The following is a 12,500-nucleotide window of genomic DNA, read 5'->3' as shown; positions in this document are numbered from 1 at the left end:
AAGCTTCAGGTATTGTGTCTTTTTTTTCTATTCCCGCCATTCTTTACCAAGCACCACAGACCTTATATATACCACTAATATTGACATTCTTTTTTCCTTTTCCTAAACAAATATGTGACCACGATGTATGTTAAGGTGTACTCTGTATCTCGACCACTGAAATATATCTGTCGCTGTATTTTCCTTCTCTCAGTATTTCGCAGTCTTCTAACTTTCACAAATTTCTGCTGTTACTTTTCCTTTTACGGTTTCCATTGTGCAATATAAAAGCATCCTCACATTCTGTATTCACGAGGATAAACGTTACCCTCAAGTGACCCAAGATCGTGTGGTAAGCTCGCGTGTCGATACCTCAAAACATTCGCCGAGAAAGAAAAGAAAAAGTAATGAATATAGAAAAAAAAGCGCATGAGTGAATAGAAAATCGCGTGTCAATTCACCAAAATATTCACCACCAGGAAAGTTTCAAAGCAAAAAAAGAGAAGGAGAAAAGAAAAAATAATAATCAATACCGTTACATATTCATACGCCGGAATGGAAATATTAAACCATTTCACACACACACACACACACACACACACACACACACACACACACACTAAGATAACTGGAAACTCGCAGGGAGGGAGTTACATCCGGGGTGGTAAGTGATTAGAGACATTGAGGAATCGTGGGCGGCGAAGCGTCATTCTCCTATTGTCAAACTTGCAATGGGAGAGATACCGAGCTTGAGCCTCAACCCTGAAGCGCGGGTGAGTCATTCGAGCATCTCTTGAACCAACACATACATACACACATACACACACACACACACACACACACACACACACACACACACCAAAGGATATTCGCCTCGTTTCAGGTATTCTTAGCATTAATCCCTTCCATACCATTCTACTTACTGTTTGGTGATTTTATATAGCTTCAGAAACTTATGTGGGGGAATAAAAATAGTGAAGACTGTAGCCATTAATCTTCTAACCTCCATAAACCCTTCCTAATGTCAATAAAATGTTCTAATCGTACACAAATCTCAAGGTAAAGGTGTCTCAGTATTGAAGGGGTTAAATTCCCTGGTCTTCTGAAAGTGTAGTATTTGTCATTGTAAGGATACATTCAGAGGACAGAAGACTGACCACCAGCGCTCCATAAGTTGTAGTGATGACGGACGGTGAGGGAAGGTGTAATACTCCACTACCTTTAATGAGAGAGCTCCATAATTACTCGAGGAAATATTCACCTAGTTCTGCTGGGTAAACGTCCCACCGATTGAGCTTAGCAGTGTCGAGTAAACAAAAATACAGCTGCTGTTAATTAACTCACTGCGATGCGTAACAATTAACAGCACCAAAAGTAACGTGTGTGTTTTTAAGAATGTATAAGAAAGAAGGGAGCAGGAGAGAATATATTTTGTAATTTCTACAGAGTTTATAGACTCAATGTAGATGTAGAACAAGTAACAATACCTCACAGTGACCAAATATTCAAGAAAGGTGTACCAATAACAGCCAATGGGTTAAGTCGCCATATTTAGAAGTGCAGTGGCAGGAAAGAATATATTTTGCAATTTCTACAGAGTTTATAGATTCAGTGTAGCTGTAGAACAAGTAACAATACCTCACAGTGATAAAATATTCAAGAAAGGTGTACCATATAGCAGCCAAGGGATTGAGTCGCCATCTTTGGAAGTACAGTAGTATCAATGAAAACAGAAAAGAATGAATAAAAACGAATACTAAAGAGAAAACTGTGAAGAATCATAGAATACAATTTTTGTTTTTTGCCACGTCAAGGAAGGAAGGAAAAGACATATGCAACCCGAGCAAGTTTTAATAAAAGGAATAAAAACATGAAAACGACAGCTAAAGCCTTTTAACTAACTACGCCCCGAGCAGGCAAAAAACTTGGCTCTAACAAAAACATGAATGACTTGCAAAGGCGGAGTTAGTAGCAATGGGAATAAAAAGATGATAACAGGCGGGAACAAAACACAACGGCCAGCTAATTAACGAGACCCAGAATAGGCAAGAACACGCGGGCAACGATCTAAGACACCGACGAGAAGGTTTACCAAAAGTTCAGTAGCACGCCGGACGCTACCCATTAAATAAAACGTCTGTGGATAGAGCGGTGAGCGTGGGATCAGGCAGACGTCCACGCGTAGACCCAAATCCCACCACGTACCGCCTAGACCTAGATACTTTGCCATTTGTCGAGTGGTTTAAAGTTACCTACATGTCACCATGATACCCAAGTTCTAGGTGGCTACACTGATGATGCGCTTGGGTGGTGATATGGCCCCTAATGTGAGTACCATTATAAATAAAATTGCCTGCCTAAACTAATGGGTGGAAGTTTAACAGTGCATCCATTGGTCTTCAAGTTACCTACAGGCGCTATAGAACATAGAAAAAAAATTCCTGGAGGAGAGTGTTAAATGAATCAAATTTGCAGAAAGGAAAGAATATTGTGTCCTTGAAAAATAGAGAGAACGTAATGAGGAAAGTGTGAAGTTGACAGTCATAAACGAAAAGTGAAGTGTGTAGCTAATAGAATTTCTTTTTTCGTGTTATGTTGCCCTTGGCCACCTTTCCTCTCTTACATAAAGAAAAATAAAAAACTGCAGCAATACATTAGTAGTAGAAATAGTAGTAGTAGTAGTAGTAGTAGTAGTAGTAGTAGTAGTAGTAGTAGTAGTAGTAGTAGTATATGCTTATCAACAAAAACAAAAGCAATAGTTGTCATAAAATTTGAGAAAGAGGAGGAGGAGGAGGAGGAGGAGGAGGAGGAGGAGGAGTAGCACCAGGGACAGTAGCAGGAGAGCCGTTTTGGCGGTAGGAAGGCTTAGGATCGAGTGGAACAAAAGTATAATGTTGACTACAATTTCGGTGGGCAGCAGCAGCAGCAGCAGAAGCCGCCATGGGGACGCCGGGCGAGTGGCGTACACGAACACCCACGCCGAAGCCAAACAAATCAAACCTGACGCATAGCTCACCAGGGGGCGGGAAGGGGAGGAAAAAAAGTTCAATAACGCGGAGTACTGCGTGCTGGTGGTGGTGGTGGTGGTGGCTTCAACTGACGAGGTAGTGGTGGTGGTAGTGGCAGAACCTACATACATTAAGGAATTCACTTGTACTGTCGTCTTTTTTAGGTACATCTGAACACTGTATAAGCATTTTTCTATTTATTTTTATATTTTCTTTTACTTTCTACTTGTTGTGAGATTTCTTGATAATTTTCGCCTAGTGTCATCTTTTACCACAAGGTTGGTTAGATCAGGCAGTGTTGGTAGGACGTACTGAAGATCAGCCAGTTTAATGTGCATGATTTTAAGCAGTGTGTATTTTTAACTCAGTCTCTCGCTGAGAATACAAAGTAACAGCAAGCCTATGTGATGGTGAGGAGCATTAACCCTTGGAGTACCATGAACGTGTCTATATTCATTCTAGTTACTATTTGGTGACTTTATACAGCTTCAGAAACTAATGCGGGGTATTAAAGTAGTGAAGACTATGGCCATTAATCTTCTGACCTCCATAGACTCTTCATAATGTCAATAAAATGGTCTAATCATATATAAATCTCGATGTAAAAATGTGCCCCAGTACTGAAGGGGTTAAGAGAGAAGAAAATTTACTGATACCTTTGTTTGATTATACAGAAACTTGCAATTCATTAGGTATACAAGATACGATGCATATATACACAGTTGCCGCCTCACACCCAACCATGCCAAACTATACCCAACTCACACTAACACCACACCACACCACACACCACAGCAAACCATATCCAACCCAGAATACTACGCCACTATACCGCCATACAAACTACACCACATAACACCACAGCAAACCACGCCAAGGAAAACTACATCAACACCAAACAATACGGTAGATGACAACCACATACCACCACACCACAACACACCAGTCCACCACAACACACCACTCTGCGTCGGCGTGAAGGTTACTTAGAAGACACACAAAAAGACAAATTGAACACGAAGTTGTGGTTTTTCTTTGTGGTTGGAAAAAAAGGCACAACCAAAACATGCCACGCCTCTCCGCGCCTTCACTAGTCGATGGATCATGTTGCAGCTGCCCCCTATCCTCCCCCCAGCACACATACCCCACCCGCATCGCCCCGACACACCACACCTGCTCAAGCCAGCACGCCACACACCGCTGCCTCAATATACATCCCCCTCGCTCAGGCCACCAAGTCAGACACCCCGGAGTTGATCAAGAGGAAGCGTGTCCAAGGGTCTATCTTTGTACAGCATGGGCAGCCACAGACCCAGCAGACCCTAGCCCTGCACGTGACCCCTTCAAATAATTAACCACTTCCCCTTTCTATGGGCTGAAGGGCTGAGGCAGTGTCAGGATAGCAGCATCCTAACTTGAACAGCAATACAGTACATATCGTTGGTTTGCATGAATGTCACAGCTCCACAGTCCTCATTTTTTTCTGCCTCTTTTATTAATTTTGACATGTTCTGGTGGGAATTGTTTTCAGGTGAGTATTGTTGTGGATTCTGTTGATAGTCTGACAAATGTATGCATCAGTAAAAGACAAAAACACGCATGAGAATCCGATTATTCAGTTACGATGCCTTTGCAAAACAGTTCCAATGAAAGACAACAGTTTTGCTGACCGCGCCACGCTGCGTCCTTCACCGTCTGCAATGTTTGTGGTGATTTCTTGGAGCGCCCATTCACTAACAAGAAATTAAACAAAACACTTGCATATCTTATACGTGCATACTGCGAGTAATTTAGATTTGAAACTATTTTACCTCAAAAGACTTTTATTTTAGGGAAACATATGAGTGGAAATTCATGATGCCACTGAAAAGAGAAGAAAAATAAATCAACAAATGCCAAAATGGGAATGTAAGAACCAAAATGAGTAAGAACTAAAACAAGTAAACAGTAAGAAACGAGACACCTTCATAAGCAAGACATCACCAATGACAGCAGACTCAAACACAGTATTAACTCCTACAATATGACTATGACGCGTTTTCATATTGATTCTGCTTATAATTTAGTGATTTTATACAGCTGCAGAAACTTATGTGGGGGAATTAAATAGTGAGGTTCTGGCCATTAGTCTTCTAGCCTCCATAAACCCTATCTGATGTAAATAAAATCGTCTAATCACACCCAGGCCCGTATTCAGAAACGCTTTACTCTCACCACGACTATTTTCCAAGGCCACAGAGATGATAAACGGGATTTACAAGAATGTTTCTCTAGTTAATAAGGTAGAAATCTTGTTATTCTGTCACTAAAACTTTAAAACACATTAAAAAAAAACTCGTGTTGATTTAAATAAAGGCTTTTGAAATAGTGAAGGTGAAGCACAGATGTGTTTGAGAATACGAACCACAAACTCGTCATAAAAATGCGTTCCAGTACTGAAGGAATAAAAGATTTCCTAGTGAACGTCCCGCAGCGAGCACCAATCGTGACACTCGTGAACATTCTTTTCGTGACACTCGTGAACAGTCTTTTCGTGACACTCGTAGACATTATTTTCGTGAAATTTCCGCCAGACTCTTGATGATCCTCTCGCCAATCACAAATACGACGATGGCGCCCCGTGGGACAAGCAGCCCATGTTGAACTTGCCGCCCACTTAGGCAACACACCCACTGATTGGCAGGCTCTCTCGCGTCCAGGGAAAACAAAATGTGTGTGTGTGTATGTGTGTGAGAGAGAGAGAGAGAGAGAGAGAGAGAGAGAGAGAGAGAGATGGTATTAAAGAAAAAAACGGAGTCAGTAGGTGAGATCGAGAAAGAGAGAAAGAGGAGGAAAGAAACAGGTGGAGGGTGTGAGAGAAAGAAAAAGAGAAAACATGAAGGCGGGAGACGATAAAAAAAAAAAAGAAAAGAAAAGAGAGCGATGAGAGGAATGGAAGGAAGGTGGGGAGAGAGAATGATGTGTGTCAGCGGTGGTGGTGGTGGTGGTGGTGGTGGTTATGATAGCAGTAGGGGAGAAAGAAGAGGAGGAATAAAGAAAGGGAGGAGGTGGAGAAAAAAAAAGATGGAAAGCAAAACAACCAGAACGGAAATCAAGGTTGTTATTCTCCCTCTTCTTCTTCCTCCTCCTCCTCCTCCTCCTCCTCCTCCTCCTCCTCTTCCTCCTCCTCCTCTTCCCTTTCTTCCTTCCTCTCCTCCTCCCCCACCCAAACCGGTATTTATGCTTTAAACTTGTCTTCATTGACCTATATTAGAAAGCTGCAAAGGCGAGCAACAGAGAGAGAGAGAGAGAGAGAGAGAGAGAGAGAGAGAGAGAGAGAGAGAGAGAGAGAGAGAGAGAGAGAGAGAGGTATTTACTTACTATAGTCAACATTCTCTTAAATAACAAAAAATAATATTCACAAGGCATAGTTTGAACATTCTCACCGCCTTGCAATGTTTGTCTCTCCCTCTCCTCACTCCCGCCCCTCTCCCTCACTCACTCACTCCCCACCCTCCGTCACTACCACCACCACCACTGCCACCGCCGCCGCCACAACAGACCCTTCCACCACCAGAGCAGCTCCCGTCCACTGCCTTGTTAATACGTAGATGTATAACACCCGCATGCGGTCCACGATCTGGATAATAGTATACCTCTGTGTGTGTGTGTGTGTGTGTGTGTGTGTGTGTGTGTGTGTGTGTGTGTGTGACATAACGTGCTATGTCAGCGGCTTGTCGATACAGAAGAATGTGATATGTTGACACACACCTAGAGAGAGAGAGAGAGAGAGAGAGAGAGAGAGAGAGAGAGAGAGAGAGAGAGAGAGAGAGAGAGACCATCACCACCACCACCATTCCAGCATGACAAGAAAAACAAAGCCACACGGACAACAGCAACAATAACACCAACAACATCAATAACACACGACATCAATTTATTATACAGACGTTGCTCTTCCCACCTCAAGCCCCAACACAAGTCTCCCGCCCTTACCAGGCCGCCCGCAGCCCGCCGCCCACCACTCGAAAAGACTTCAGAGCTAGCAAGCACTACACGCGCTCACTCACACCGCCACAGGGACTCACTCACCGACGGAAGCTGACGGGCAGGTAAGGTGGGTGGCAGGGTGATAGCAGCAACGCCCACACCCTGCAAATGGTCGGGTATCCTTTAGAAACACGCCCGAACCGAGTCTCCGATCTGCAGACGCGGCGAGCCTCCACACCCTTCCACTGACCGAAAGAGACTGAGGCAGACGTCATCCGCGCTCGGCTCTCAGCTGAGGGAGGGAGGAAGGGAGGGAGAGAGGAAGGAAGACGAGGAGGAGGAGGAGGAGGAGAAGGAGGGGCAGTGAGCCGCGCATTCGCAGTGGGTAAGGGAGGGAGAGTGAGACAGTGAGAGCCCCTCCACTCTCACTGCCGCCCGGCTACCCTACCGCCCTACCAAAACCCTGCCGTTTAGCCGGGTGTTATGTTCGCGACACATACACACACACACACACGTGACGTTCTATGATACAAACACACTGCATGTATTCACGGATATATTTACACGTAATACATACATCGTCTTTTAATTAAGATATGAAATGTTGCGTTATGAAATAAAGACACACACACACACACACACACACACACGAGGTTAAAAAAAAAAAAAAACAGAAGGCAAATATAGGTGTATAACATCTCAAAAGGAGTCAGGAGGGAGAGGGACGGGTGTAGAGTGAGCACTAGGGCAGTAGGCCGGTGAGGCGGTGTGGGTGGTGAGGGTGGTGAGCGTGGTGAGGGTTCCAGGGCCCTCTTCAATAGTCTTTTTTTCCTCTTGAATCTGACATTTAAAAGAAAATAACACAAAAGAAATGATCGAACAGTTTATATAGATCAAAACTTGGAAGAAAAATTTAAATCTCTCTCTCTCTCTCTCTCTCTCTCTCTCTCTCTCTCTCTCTCTCAAGTAAGAAGAGAGGGAAACAACCTTTACGTATTCATCCTTTTATGTCTCCTCTGTTCCTCCTCTCCCCTCACTCCCATCCCCCTAATCAGAAAGAAATGAAAAATTAATGTGTGTGTGTGTGTGTGTGTGTGTGTGTGTGTGTGTGTGTGTGTGTGTGTTTACGGATGAAATGCAGGAGTAATGTTGAATGCAATTTCCTATACAACACACACACACACACACACACACACACACACACACACACACACACACACACATAGCATCACCACCACTTCAACCATTCCACACAAGAGAGAGAGAGAGAGAGAGAGAGAGAGAGAGAGAGAGAGAGAGAGAGAGAGAGAGAATTATTACCAGCTTAACTAAGTAAATTAGCGTTTACTCTAGTATTGCCTTTTATCACCATGAGCAACACCATCACCACCTCCTCCACCACCACCACCTCCACCACCACTATCACCTTCACTATCACAAGAGCTGAATCACTATCACCATATCACAAATGCTAACTTGAATACCACAACATTCTTACCAGCAACACTATCATCACTATTATCAGCACCACTTTAACTTCTCCCACTACCACCACCACCACCACCACCACCATCACCATCACCATCACTTTCACCTCAGCCCCCACTGCCATCCAGACCACGGAATTAATATGTAAATTGACGAGAAGTGAAGCATGTTTCATTGCTCAGAGAGAGAGAGAGAGAGAGAGAGAGAGAGAGAGAGAGAGAGAGAGAGGTGGAGTAAAAATAAGGAAGAAAACAGAACTAGCACACACACACACACACACACACACACACACACACACACACACACACACACACACACACACATCACGTGGTCTACAAACAGGATATCACGTATTCTACAAAAATGTAATAAAAACAATAATAGTAATAACATTAATGGAAAGGATAGTGATAAAATCTTAAAGTTGTAGTGGTCTTAAGTGGTATGTGCAATGGTGGTAGTGGTTGCAAAAAACTTATGGTAGATGATTAGTGATGGTGATGGTAGCGGAGAAGACAGTGGTAGTGGTGGTGATAGTAACAGTGGCAGTACCTCTTGACGGTCTAGCACTAACCCCTTCAGTACTGGGATGCATTTTTACTCTGTGTTTTGTGTACGATTTGACTATTTTATTGACATTACGAAGGGTCTATGAAGGTCAGAATATTAATGGTCAAAGTCTTCATTATTTCAATCTCCCACGTAAGTTTCTGAAGCTGTACAAAATCACCAAATATCAAGCAGAGCGAATATGAAAACGCGCCATGGTGCTGAAGGGATTCAGTGTAATAATTTTTACAGCAAAGGTTGGAAAGGATATGCATCTCATCACTCCTTCCTCTTGTATTTGCCCTTAATGTCTTGGTGAGTGTTGGGACGCAGCTATCACCAGTCAGTCAGTCAGTCAGTCAGCCAGTCAGTCAGTCAGTCAGTTAGTCAGTCAGTCGTGGTATTTCTTTTTCCCTTGATAGTGAGAAAACAATACCAAAGTGGGACGGTTTTGATCAGTGCTGCTTCATTCACACTAAGGTTTGTGTAGTATAACCTTTCACCTCTCTCTCTCTCTCTCTCTCTCTCTCTCTCTCTCTCTCTCTCTGGACGCAGGTCAAGGACAGAATACAGGAAATAAAACAAGCGTGCCAAAAAACTAAAGTCTTTCCACACAGGCGGAGTAGGCAATTGTGTGGAAGGAATGAAGTTACCCACTGGGAGTGACTGATACCAACTTTTTTTACCTCCTCTGAAAGTATTCCAGTCGTTGGGTAGAAAAGTAAAGGAAAAATGGAAGGGACTTTGTTCAGACATATTGTGTAAATGGAATCAAAGACTTTTGTAAACCACTTCCCTACAATGGGTTCTCAAACTTGATTTTAGATGTTGGGATGCAAGTTCGGCGTAATGTAACATTGAAGGACCGCTATCAGCAACATAAGTGGTAAAATAAATGGAAAAAATGGAATGGAATATATATGCAGCCGAGCTTCCTCTGTGTTCGGTAAGCGGGTCGAAGGACGTTTGCATTGAAATGATCCTCAACAACCTCAGCGACTCTCCTGACATTCATCTTCTTGTCTCTCTTCAAAGAAGTCAAGTGCTCCTTGACAACCCTATCGTGGCCCAGATCCTCAGAGCGAAGCGTGAGGCAAAGCACTGACCTTGAGCGCTGCGCCACACTGCTCTCCCTGGCACCTTTGAAACCTTCGTGTTTGACGGCAGCCCGCGCGTTTACTCTCTCCTAAAGGGGACCGACCTCATTGAATCAGTCTGAGGGCAACACTGTAGACTGCGCTCCTCAGTACCTAACAAACCCTTTATCACACACTATCTGAGAATCATAAGATAAATAAAACTGAAATTGAAACTTTAAAAATTCAAATTATTTCTTTCTTCATTCCTCATAGCATATCACTATAGTATTTTTGTATGGCGGACGCGCGATGCAACTTTCATCACGGTACCTTCGAGCCGTGGTGTTGGTGGTGGTGGCTATGAGCCTTCAATTATTGCCATAGGAAATGACGAAAGTAAGCTGGCTGAGGGTGATACAGAGGTTGCTCGGTTGGTCGCCACGTGGGGCATTGTGCTGTCATGGATGGTGCAGGGCCTGTGGCGGGGGACAAGATGCCAATAAGTACAAAGACTTGTGGAGCGTAGCAAATAAAAACCATGATGCGCGCGTGTGTGTGTATGTGTGTGTGTGTGTGTGTGTGTAATTCACTGTTTGATCTGCTGCAGTCTCTGACGAGACAGCCAGACGTTACCCTACGGAGCGAGCTCAGAGCTCATTATTTCCGATCTTGGGATAGGTCTGAGACCAGGCACACACCACACACCGGGACAACAAGGTCACAACTCCTCGATTGTGTGTGTGTGTGTGTGTGGCGACGTGCACTTTGTTAAAAATAATCTTGATGGATATTTTACTAAAGACGTTCATGCACATATTTTGGGTTCTTAATCTTCCAAACACACACACACACACACACACACACACACACACACAGAGAGAGAGAGAGAGAGAGAGAGAGAGAGAGAGAGAGAGAGAGAGAGAGATTTAAGAGACACTCACTCATCATTCCATCCGCTGACGCCCACACACACACACACACACACACACACACACACATTCTACGAGGTAAGTTGCCACTGGTTTAGCTGAATATGCAAATTAAGACACTCATTCATTCATTCATTCTTCATTTATATGCAGACACATTCACTTATTCACGCACACACTCCCTAACTCACTCTTTTAATTCTATTCACTCTCCAGTCACTCACTCACTCACTCACTCACTCGGTCATTTGTTAACTCACATCCTCTTTCGCTGATATCAACTCGTGCACTTTCGCTTGCTCACTCACTCACTCACTCACTCTTTCATTCACCCACTCGCAAAATTTCTCTCACTCTCTGATGAATAAAAACTGACAGCGCATTTATAAGATTGTACTTGAAAGCTTAAGTCGTCACCACCATCATCACCACCACCACCACCACCACCACCACCACCACCACCACCACTGCCATCACCACTTCCATTGTCATCACCAACAAAACACCACCAACACTAAAACCAAAAACAACAACAACAACGTCATCACCACCATATCACTATCATAATATTTCCTTCACCATCCACTATTACCACCACCATCACCATCATCACCACCATCGAAATCACTGAACTCATGCGATCCAGAGAGAGAGAGAGAGAGAGAGAGAGAGAGAGAGAGAGAGAGAGAGAGAGACATGTCACAACCCTATCTCCACCACGGTGCCAACACCAGCGACTCGAACTTCATGCATGGCTAAGTAAACCACACACACACACACACACACACACACACACACACACACACACACACACACACACAGCAAAGTGGCCAGACAATACAAATGTCTCTAAATTGACCTAAGAGATGAATCAACACTCCTGCAGTTTCACAGTGGGAGAGTTTGGGGTGGGGAGGGGCAGTATGAAAGGAGGACATTGGGGGGAAGGAAAGGAGAAGAACAGGGAGTCAAAATGAGGAAAAGGAAAACAAGGTAGAAAAGGAATGGAAGGAACAAACAGTGCGGTAAATGAACAGCTGATAAAGGAGAGAGTGTAGGTAGAGAAAGATGATAAGTGAGTAAATATGGGAGATGGAGAGGAGTTGATGAGTGACGAATGACGAAAGGGAAAGAAATGGTGGTTGAAAAGAAAGGAGGACTAAAATTAAAAATGCGCTGTTGAAAGGGAATGAAAAAAGTAGAAAAATAGAAATGGAAATAAGAAATATGAAAAAAAATATTGGATACATGACACAATTAAAGGCTCTCTCTCTCTCTCTCTCTCTCTCTCTCTCTCTGTGAAATGCACGACTACAAATATTTTCCTCGTACCACTAACCTTTTCAAGTAAGCAACATGAGGAGGCGCTGGTTTGGTAAGCACTATTGCTAACTAACTTCTTACACGTCACCACTGTGGAAACAAACACAAGCTGACGAGACCTATACAACATATGCGTGCGATCTTTCCAGGAGCTGCATGGTGAAGTGGAGTATGAA

At 43.6% G+C, this 12,500-nt stretch overlaps 1 protein-coding gene across 3 annotated transcripts in view; it reads right to left on the bottom strand.

The window, feature by feature from the left end:
• The window catches only part of LOC123503362 (alpha-mannosidase 2-like), a 402,577-nt gene extending 395,352 nt beyond the window's left edge, over positions 1 to 7,225 (bottom strand). For all 3 annotated transcript variants that reach the window (XM_045253043.1, XM_045253045.1, XM_045253042.1), the window contains exon 1: positions 7,059 to 7,225. The gene's annotated coding sequence lies outside the window, so the exon portion shown is untranslated. The remainder of the gene's footprint in view (positions 1 to 7,058) is intronic.
• Between the last annotated feature and the right edge of the window lie 5,275 nt (positions 7,226 to 12,500).

The sequence above is a fragment of the Portunus trituberculatus genome, chromosome 14 (genome assembly GCF_017591435.1).
Source record: "Portunus trituberculatus isolate SZX2019 chromosome 14, ASM1759143v1, whole genome shotgun sequence".
Classification (NCBI taxonomy): Eukaryota; Metazoa; Arthropoda; class Malacostraca; order Decapoda; family Portunidae; genus Portunus; species Portunus trituberculatus.
Note: the sequence above shows the minus strand (reverse complement) of the source record. Positions and strands in the feature narration are given on the sequence as shown.